The sequence below is a fragment of the Mus caroli genome, chromosome 6 (genome assembly GCF_900094665.2).
Source record: "Mus caroli chromosome 6, CAROLI_EIJ_v1.1, whole genome shotgun sequence".
In the NCBI taxonomy this organism is placed as follows: Eukaryota; Metazoa; Chordata; class Mammalia; order Rodentia; family Muridae; genus Mus; species Mus caroli.
The window spans coordinates 133,238,947-133,249,310 of NC_034575.1; the positions used below are offsets into that span (position 1 = coordinate 133,238,947).

The 10,364-nt window shown below is 46.9% G+C and overlaps 1 protein-coding gene across 2 annotated transcripts in view; it reads right to left on the minus strand.

The window, feature by feature from the left end:
• Gsg1 (germ cell associated 1) overlaps positions 1–1,848 on the minus strand; it is a 17,562-nt gene extending 15,714 nt beyond the window's left edge. The window contains exons 1-2 of one of the 2 annotated variants that reach the window (XM_021164942.1): positions 1,646–1,848; positions 807–866 (exon numbers count right to left, since the gene is read on the minus strand). The gene's annotated coding sequence lies outside the window, so the exon portion shown is untranslated. The remainder of the gene's footprint in view (positions 1–806; positions 867–1,645) is intronic. The other variant, XM_021164943.1, reaches the window with a different exon arrangement.
• Between the last annotated feature and the right edge of the window lie 8,516 nt (positions 1,849–10,364).

Consider the following 10,364-nt stretch of genomic DNA (forward strand, 5'->3'; position numbering starts at 1 on the left):
GCCCCACCACCTCCCACCCCACCCCCACCCCCGCCTCCGCCTTTCTTCCAGGCCCTAAGCCCGCTGGCTGGCGTGAGTCAGAGGGACAGCCACATTTGCACTTCCTGTGGGGCAATCCTTCACGTGCAAGTGACTGCTAGGACACTGGCTGCCCGGTGTCTCAGGGACTGAGGGATTCAATGAGGAAGAGGGGTGCCAGGAATGCTGCTGTCCCTAGACAGTAAAGGGTCACCCTTCGCCATCCCAACGTGAGCTCCTTCGTTGCATATTTTCCTTCCCTTTCTCCCTTCATCTTCATTCTCTCTGTCTCAGTGCCTGAGCCAGATGAGATTTCTCCATGCTTCCGCCCGACCGAGTTTACTACGGGCGCCCCAGTTGCCTAGCACCGGGTGTGGTTGCCATGGCGACGCACCAGGAGCGTGTTTTGAATTGTTTCGCAGGGCCCCGTCCTTGCGCAGCGAGTCCTTGGGACTTCAAGGACGGGTGTGGCCAGGAACCACTAGGTTTCTTCCTCTTTCTCTTCCTTGGGTGGGTCCTGCGTCCGGTTGGCCTATCCATCAAGGCAGACGAGGGCCAGCCCAGGGAAGAGAGTGGACCCTGGGTTACATTCCTAACACCAGACAGGACAAGTGTCCTGGTTGCTGTCAAATCCCAAATCAAGCGTTTCCCTATTCGCTCCAAAATTCCAAAATGCGGTTCCCTAGGTCCTTTCTGATGGAGGGGTAAGGTAGGCCTGCCTCGTTTTGTAGACACGAGAGGTGAGCACATGAACCCCTTAACACATCTGAGGACTAGTGGTTACCTACCTGCTTCCCCAAGGGCTGACGGGAGAGGTGGGGAGTCCTCTACAGTTTTGTTCTGAAGATCTAAAGAGGTGGAAGGAAAGCGGAATCTAAGGAAAAAGCATCCCAAACTACCAGGCCAGTGGTTTGACCCTTCGCTAGCTAACTGCTCCCGAGGCCCTCGCACCCCACTAGGTATAGAGGACCATCTCCATTGTGCTGCTTGAATTCGATCTTTGATTTGCACCAGATCACAGATGTAGACATGGTAGAGTCCGCGTTCAGTCCCGCAACCCTAGAAGGCTCACTGCTTTTGAAGGAACGTGCCCACACAGCAAAGGGCAGGGAGACACTTTTTAACAAAAGCCACAGATTTCGGGTCATGGAACGGCCTCCACAATGAGGCGAGGGTTCAAGTGTTCTGTGCCTTATATCTCTTGGCTTCATGTTAACAAACAGGCTTCCCCATAACCCTGCCCCCTCTCTAGAGAACCAATCCTGAAAGATAATAAAATTTCAAGCACTGACTGGCTTTTGCTATCATGTTCATATCTGTAAGGGCTCCACCAGTTGATGGTTGATGGTGTGTACTTTTGGGGGCTTCTTTCTGAACTTGGGGGAGCTGCCTGAGTTCACACTGCTGGCTCTTCAGAGCTTTGAGCTCTGTCCCAGTCTCACCAATGCCGCTTTCTTAGGCTAGCTGGGCCTTCTGAACATACTTGCTCACTGCTCAATAACTATACATTACTCCCCTCTCCGTGCATGTGTGTGTGTGTGTTCATGCCACTAGAGATGGGGCTCAAATAGTGAAATAAAATTAGTCAGTTTTTTTTTTACAACATTTCCAAAAGCTGTGTACCTACCTCCTGGGTGAGACAAACATTTTGAGTCAGCTGACAGGAGTTGAAACGGTGTCTCAGCTTCTGCTCTGGCAGGTCTTAGTTATGGTGGCTCAGGTGTTGAGGGAGAGGATGCACCAGGTCCCCTCTTGCCAGCAGAGGGGGTAAGGTGGTATGTGGGGAGTTGGGAGAGGATGAATGCCCCTCAGGCAGGATGCCAGCTTGGGTAGGGATGGATTACTATGACTTCATTCTGTGACATCACAGTAGCAGACAGGGTTCTCTCCCCCGGATGCCCCGCCCACTCCTCTCCCAATCCTAGAAAAGACCAGGTTGAGAGAAGGGCACACACTCAGTACCTCTCAGTCTCCTGAGGTCTTTCAATCGGTACTTAATGTGTATAAAAAGATCTGGGGAGTTCATTCAAACACAAATCTGAAGGTTAGGGATGGCTAGCATGTGGTGCCAACCAGATCACATTGGCTTGTGAGGCTTGCCCACTGCTGTCAAAGAGAGTTACAGTTGTGAGCCACATAAGGCTTAACAGTGTTCTAACACCTCCATTCAAAACAGTGAGATGAACACGTACAGCAATAACAATGAACTCTTACCCAGTGCTGGGTGAAAGCCGACATCCCCCACCTCCCCAACCCTCCAGCAACCACTGGAACCACATTGATCTCAATATTGCATTAAAATGAAATATAACAGCTAAGTTGAACCATCTACATCTGAAGGGCTCAAAAGCCTCATGTAGTAAGCAGCTACTGTGCTGGCCTTTTAAACTCTAGACCATTCTTGAAGAGGTGATGCAAAAGAGTTGCCATCTTGAAGGACCAGTGTCTGGAAATCTAGGAGGCATTCACTATCAGGTTTATTTTTATTTGAGACATGGCATTACACTTGATGCGTAGCTGAGTCTGGTCTTGAACTCCCGATCCTCCTTCTCCTCCTATCTCCCAAGTGCTGGGATGACAGCAGTGTCCACCACGTGTTGAATTTTCAGTTTTGCTTTGCAACAGGCTCTTACTCCAGCTAAAGCTGGTCTGGAACTCACTATATAACAAGGTTGGCCTTCAACTCATGGCAATCCTCCAGCCTCAGTCTCTGAGCACCAAGACTACAGATGTGAGCCACCATGCCAAGTTCACTCTCAGAGTTTTAGTAGACATAATTCAGTTGACACCGAGGTACAACTCAGCCTCAGGTGTGAAGTCCAGGATTGAAAGGGTCTGGATGAAGACCTGTCCTGTGTGACATGGAACCCTCCATCCCTCTCTAAGACCCTTGCTCTTCCTTATCAAGGCACCCAGATCCTGACCTTCAGGACCTCGGATTCTAGTCTTAAATCCCTTATTCCAGCCTTGAGAATACTCCCTTACCTCTGAGCTTCTATAGCATGCCTGGTCAGCTAATACAGTCAGAGATTTTTCTTCTTTCTTTTCCCTCCCTTTCCTATTCCCCTTCCATCTTCTCCCTTCCATCTCCTTCCTTTCCTACCTCTTCACTTCTGTCCTAGTTAGTTAGTTTCCATTGCTGAGAAGAGACAGCATGACCAAGGCAACTCTTATAAAGGATAACATTTAATTGGGGCTGGCTTACAGTTTTAGAGGTTCAGTCCATTATCATCATTGTGGGAAGCATGGCAGAGTCTAGGCAGGCATGGTGCTGGAGGAGCTAATAGTTTCAAAGGCAAACAGGAGAAGACTAGTTCCCATATGGCTCAGAGGAGGGTCTCAAAGCCTGCCTCCACAGTGACACACTCCCTCCAACAAGGTCACACCAACTCCAACAAGGCCTCCTAATAGTGTCACTCCTGGGTCAAGCATATTCAAATCACCACATTCCATTCCCTGGCCCTTATAGGTTTGTTCAAACACATACTTCTATGGGGGCCATACCATAATATAATACATACCATAGCATAATGCAAAATACTTTAGTCCAACTTCAAAAGTCTCATACTTTATAACAGTTTCAACAATGTTAAACATCCAAATTCAATGTCTTTTCTGAGATTTATTCAATTACTTAACTGTAATCCCCTATGTACTGGATAGTTTTGTGTCAACTTGACACAGCTGGAGTTATCACAGAGAAAGGAGCTTCAGTTGAGGAAATGCCTCCATGAGATACAACTGTAAGGCATTTTCTCAATTAGTGATCAAGGGGGAAAGGCCCCTTGTGGGTGGGACCATCCCTGGGCTGGTAGTCTTGGGTTCTATAAGAGAGCAGGCTGAGCAAGCCAGGAGAGGCAAGCCAATAAAGAACATCCCTCCATGGCCTCTGCATCAGCTCCTGCTTTCTGACCTGCTTGAGTTCTAGTCCTGACTTCTTTGGTGATGAACAGCAGCATGGAAGTGTAAGCCTAATAAACCCTTTCCTCCCCAACTTGCTTCTTGCTCATGATGTTTGTGCAGGAATAGACTAAGACACCCTATAAAGTAAAAATCAAAATGCAGATCACATACCTTAAACATCACAGGATATACACTACCATTTCAAAACATCATAGTGAGGAAATACTGGACCAAACAAGCCCAAACACCAGCTGGGCAAACTTCAGACTCTGTCCCACCATGTCTGATGTCAAAGTGGTCTTCCAATGTCCAACTCTTTTCATCTTTGTTGATCACAACAAACTTTTTTCCCCTGGGCTGTTTCCACTCCCTGTTAGCAGCTTTCCTTGGCAGGCATCCCACAGACCTTGCAGCTCTGCATATTGGGGGTCTCTAAAGCAACTTCAACATTACAGCTTCCTTTTCCAATGTCTGAGACCTGCACACAATCTTCTGTCCTTCTCAAAAGGTCTTGGGTTGCCCATTGGACTTGTAAACTTTATATGCCCCAGTACAGGGGAACCCCAGGGCCAAAAAGGGGGAGTGGGTGGGTAGGGGATTGGGAGGGTGGGTATGGGGGACTTTTGGGATAGCATTGAAAATGTAAACGAGGAAAATACCTAATTAAAAAAAAAAAGGTCTTGGCTCACTTCTCTGGCTCTGCAGCACTCTAGGCTCTGGATGACTCCACTCCATGGCTGCTGCTGTTCCTGGTGGTCATCACATGGTACTGGCATCACTAATGAGAAATGCTAGGATTTCTCATTGCAACTAGGCTGCACCAATAGTCTCTCATAGTCTCCCTCTATGGTGCCAAGTCTCAATGTTTTTTTGCATGACCCCTTCAGTCCTGTGTTGTCAACTGCAACTGCAACTGAGGCTGTACCAATGGCCTCTCACAGTGCCAAGTCTCAGCTGCCCTCCATGACCCCTTCATGCCTTCAAAACCAGAACGACTTGTGTGATTCTTATATATCACTTCCCAGTGTTCATGAGAGCATAAAGATTTCACCTCAGTGATGCTACTCTCTTCTTATTCACCACTAATTTCTTAGGTCCAGCTAACCAGCATTATCAATTGTCCCAGTATTCTCCTACTCTTGATTCTAAAGCCAGAGTCACATGGCCAAAGTTGCCAAGCTCTGCTACTTACTGGAGCTGGAACATAGTCCCCTTTATTCTATTACCAGGTTTCTGTTTTCCAACTCCTCACTTCCTTCAAGCTTGGCTGTCCTGGAACTTGCTCTGTATTTCCAAACCTTGAACTCAGAGATCTGCATGCCTCTGCCTCCTGAATGCTGGGATTAAAAGTGTGCGCCACCATGCTTGGACCTAAGCTTTTCTCTACTTGGAACTTGCTCTGTATCAGGCTGGCCTTGAACTCAGAGATCTGCTTGCCTCTGCCTCCTGGGATTAAAGGTGTGCACCACCATTCCTGGGCCTAAGCTTTTTTATGGCCACTATTCCTCAAGATCTGGATTATAGTTGTGCTCTCTATTTCCGGATTGTAGTTCATTTCAGAGTAAAAGTCCAAATGAGAATAATAACCAAGTCCCTTGTTTAACTGCAAAAGCATAAACAATAAGCTTAGCAGGGTGGGACCTTGCTTTGAGGTCACCACTCCCTGAATTTATTTGTCTCTTCGAACATTGGATTCAGCTCAATTCTACTTCCTGATGCTCCTTTATTCTTTGATCTATGTTTTGTATTTTTTTCCTCAGCTTGCTCCTTTTCATTAAAACATTCCTTATGAGAGTACACGTTAGTGCCCACACAACAAAATTTATACCAGGCTGTTTTGAGAATTCCTTTATCAAAGCAATTAATCAAGATTTCTTCCCCTTAACCTCAGGCAGATTCTTCAGAACAAGAAGCAGCCATATTCTTCACCAAAATATCACAAGAACATTCTCTAGGCCACACACTAACATTCTTCTCCTTTGACAACTCTTGAGCCAGGCCCCCAAAGTTCAAATCACTCTCAACACCAATGTCTTCCATATTCCTACTAGGATGGCCCATTAAGCCCCACTTAGAATATTCCACTGCTTTTTAAAGTCCCAAAATCCACATTCCTTCAAACAAAAGCATGGTCAGTTCTATCACAGCAATGTCCCAGTCCCTGGTACCAACTTCTGTCTCAGTTAAGGTTTCCATTGCTGAGAAGAGACAACATGACCAAGGCAACTCTTATAAGGACAATATTTAATTGGGGCTGGCTTACAGGTTCAGAGGTTCAGTCCATTTTCATCATGGCAGGAGCATGGCAGCGTCCAGGCAGGCATGGTGCAGGAGGAGCTGAGAGTTCTACACCTTGTTCCAAAGGCAAACAGGAGAAGACTAACCCCCATGTGTCTAGGAGGAGGGTCTCAAAGCCCACCCCCAAAGTGACTCACTTCCTTCAACAAGGCCACATATACTCTAACAAGGCCACAGTTCCTAATAGTGCCACTCCCTGGGCCAAGCATATTCAAACACTTTCCCTTCCCGTCTCTTCCCAAAACTTCCCTTCCCTCTCCCTTTCTTCTCTTTCTTCTTTCACAACAGTGTCTCCCTATGTAGCCCAGGCTGCCTCCACTCTCTCAGTCCTCCTGCCTCAACCCACTAAGTGCCGGGATTATAGATGGGCTTAGCACCAGGATGTCCTTTGCATGGCCACTTGAGCTGTTTGCTTCATTAGGTGGCTTATCTTGTTTTGGTTTGTTTTGTTTTTTTTCCGTGACACTCTAAGATGTTCAAAGATATTCCTGCTTCACTCCTGTGATGTTTAGTATGGTGCCGATGGGATAAGAGTTGCTCAATCAATACGATTCTAATGAACCATCTGTCCTGGCTGGTTTTGTGTGTCAACTGGACACAGCTGGAGTTATCACAGAGAAAGGAGCTTCCGTTGAGGAAAGGCCTCCATGAGATCCAACTGTAAGGCTTTTACTCAATTAGTGATCAAGGGGGAAAGGCCCCTTGTGGGTGGGACCATCCCTGGGCTGGTGGTCTTGGGTTCTATAAGAGAGCAGGCTGAGCAAGCCAGGGGAAGCAAGCCANTAAAGAACATCCCTCCATGGCCTCTGCATCAGCTCCTGCTTCCTGACCTGNTTGAGTTCCAGTCCTGACTTCCTTGGTGATGAACAGCAGCATGGAAGTGTAAGCTGAATAAACCCTTTCCTCCCCAACTTGCTTCTTGGTCATGATGTTTGTGCAGGAATAGAAACCCTGACTAAGACACCACCTAAAGTATCCAGGCAAATAAGAAAGAATGTCAGGTCAACACAGAAGGAAGAGCCTGCCTTGCTCTTACTGTGTCTCAGTGATGGAGATAGAATCTCACTGTGTAACCCTGGCTGACCTGGAACTCACTATGAAGACCAGGTTGTGCTAATGTATGTCCCTAATTTCACACTCCAGAGGTAGAAGGAGGAGGATTACAGCAGATTCAAGGTCAGCCTGGTCTAGTTGAAAAGTTCCAGGCCATAAAATCCTGCCTAAAACAAAACAAAACAGCAATCAATCAATCAATCAATCAATCAAACAAACAAACCTCCAACCAATCAAATAAATGAACAACAATTGCAACATTACTCAGTAAATTTTAAAGTAGATAAATACATAAAACTGCTATGGTGGCTCATGTCTTCAATCCCAGCACTCCAGAAGCAGAGGCAGTCTGGTCTGTAGGTCTACATGCAGAGTTAGATACCATCTCTCAGCTTCCAGAGAGGTAAAATTCAAAAGCTTGGCAACTGTGGCTGGTGGGGACAGGAAGAGGGACTGGGAGGAGGAGCATTTGGCAGCATCTACCGAAACTACATGTGTGTTATCCCTCAACCCAGAAACCCCCTTCCAGAGATTTACCCCGAGGACACACTCCCTACAATACAGAAATATGAATGCGTGAAATTATTCATTACAATGTTGCATGGGACGCGGCCTAGACCATGTTGGAGTAGTGTCGTGCTGTAAAACGCAAAACAATGCCACATGCGAGCGAAGTCTGTGAACTGACAAAAGCTGGTCCTAGGTAAAATCAAATGAAAGTGTTCCAAGGGCAGGAGGGGACATGGAGCACACGATGCCTTTCATGTAAGAAAGGAGAGCAAAGCTGGCTCGGAGCCAGAGAACAAAAATGCTGATGGCGTGTCGAAAAGAAAGGATGGAATGACTCTGGAGGGGGTGACGTGAGATTTTGCATGTGATAGGTTTGATTTTATTTCTTTCATGTATATGAGTACACTGTTGCTGTCTTCAGATGCACCAGAAGAGGGCATCAGATCCCATTACAGATGGTTGTGAGCCACCATGTGGATGCTGGGAATTGAACTCAGGACTTCTGGAAGAGCAGTCGGTGCTCTTAACTTCTGAGTCATCTCTCTAGCCCAGGTTTGATCTTTTAAAAGCATGCCAGTGTCATACCTACTGAAGAATAAAATTAAAACAAGGCCGGGAGGGAAAGAAACCCCTGACTGTACATAAACGGAAACAACTGAACTCAAGTATATTTCACATGAATATTGTGACCACGCGGAAGGGTATGGACAAAACAAAATGCACTGGAAGTGTTTTGGGAACACAGTCTTGAAGCAGTGTAAAGTCAGTCTGAGGTGAAGCGGTCTGGGGGCCGGGTTAGATGATGAACTTTACCCCGTCTGGTGGTAAAGATGTGGTAAAGATGTGGAGTGTTTGTGAAAGTGTGCCAGATGCCCTGTGGGAGGAGACACATCAGAAAATGTGTCTGGGGCTGGAGGGAGGGCTCAGCAGTAAAGAGAGCTTGAAGCTGCTTCTGAGGATTAGCCCCAAGAGGGGATGCAACGCCCTCTGCTGGCATCCTCTGGCACTGCTCTCGTGTGCACATACCCTCCTAAAATAAAATCTTAAAAACATGATGAAAACTGAGGCTTAGGTGGACATTGTGTGTCTCTAGATATGAGTCCCCAGAAGGACACAGCGTCGCATCCCGCTGAGGAAGAAGCCAGTAGATTCAGAGTAATAGCGCAATCCTTAAAAATTGAATTTGTGCTGGGCAGGGGTCCCTCTCTAAGTTGGCAACCGGCCTGTCTGTCTACAGAGTGAGTTTCAGGACAGCCAGGTCTACACAGAGAAACTTAGTCTTGAAAAACCAATACAAAGTAAAAAAGGAATTTGTAATCTTCAAATATGTTAACAGATGTGGAAAAAAAAAAAAAAAAGGCCCAGAGGCTACTAGACAATTCTCTACTGCTTTCTGGGAGTAGATGCAACCGTCTGCAAAACTTCTGGCTTTAGATTGTTCTAGGACCAAGGCTGGTGTCTGAACATGCCGTCTGACTCCACCTTCCTTTGGCTTCTGATTAATGCCATCTTTTTTCATAAGGGGAAGTGGAACTGTGATTCCCTCGAGTTCTGCTTCTCCCAGGTTAGTCCTAAAAGCAGGAAGCTGGCTCTATGGGATTCCTACAGCTAGGAACACGGGGCTCTCTCAGTTAACATTTGCTGATTTAAGATGGGTCCAATCAGACCAGCTTACTTGGTATCTGGAGCTTCGTGTGGAGGTCTCAGACTGAACCTGTTGTAGCCTGCTCACCAGCGTTGCTGAGCTCCCAGGTTATGGATATAGTGAAGGAGATGGAAATAAGGATGGATAAAGATTTTACCATGAAAGGTCGTGTAGCGAGCCAAGCATGGCACCTTACCTGTAATCTCAGCACTGAGAGAGAGGCGGGTGGATCTCTGGGGAGTTCAAGAAATTTGGCCAGGGCTAGCTACATAGGGAGCTCCAGGCTACCTAGGGTCATATAGGGAGACCCTGTCTCAAAATATCAAATGGAAAACAAAACTCCCCCAAACGAGGAATAGTAGTTGTTGTGGACTGAAAAGAGTCCCCCAGAATACTCGACCTCAATCCCCGAAGCTCGTGAGCGTTGCCTTCTGTGTCTGAAGAGACTTGGTTAAATATGAGAGTGTAACTAAAACGACAAGAGAGGCAAGAGTAAATTAAGGTTCTCCTTGATCCTCGGGTGGTCCCCAAGTGCAATCCCCCACACCCTAATGGGCCGGAATGGAGAGAGCCACAGAGAAGAGGGTCTCAGATGCAGAGATGGTAATGCTGAAGCCATGGATGAAGGGAGACTGAAGGTACCAGGAACAGGAAGCAGCCACAAAAGACCCTCTTGGGCGCTGGGCGCTGGGCGCTGGGCGCTGGGTGGCTCTGCTGCCGCCTTAACTGTGTCCTGACGAAAGAGTCGAGGCTTTTGGCTTCCGGAACGCTCAGAAAAGAAGGCTCTCTTGTTTTAAGCCACAAAGTTTGTGATAATTCTTAGGAAACTAATACAGTCACAAAACTGGAAATGGGTTTGTTTTAATGTGTCGCACACCTAATACTTTAAGGAGAGTTAAGTCCCATGCTTTTAATTTTGCCTTCTCTGAATCTCCCT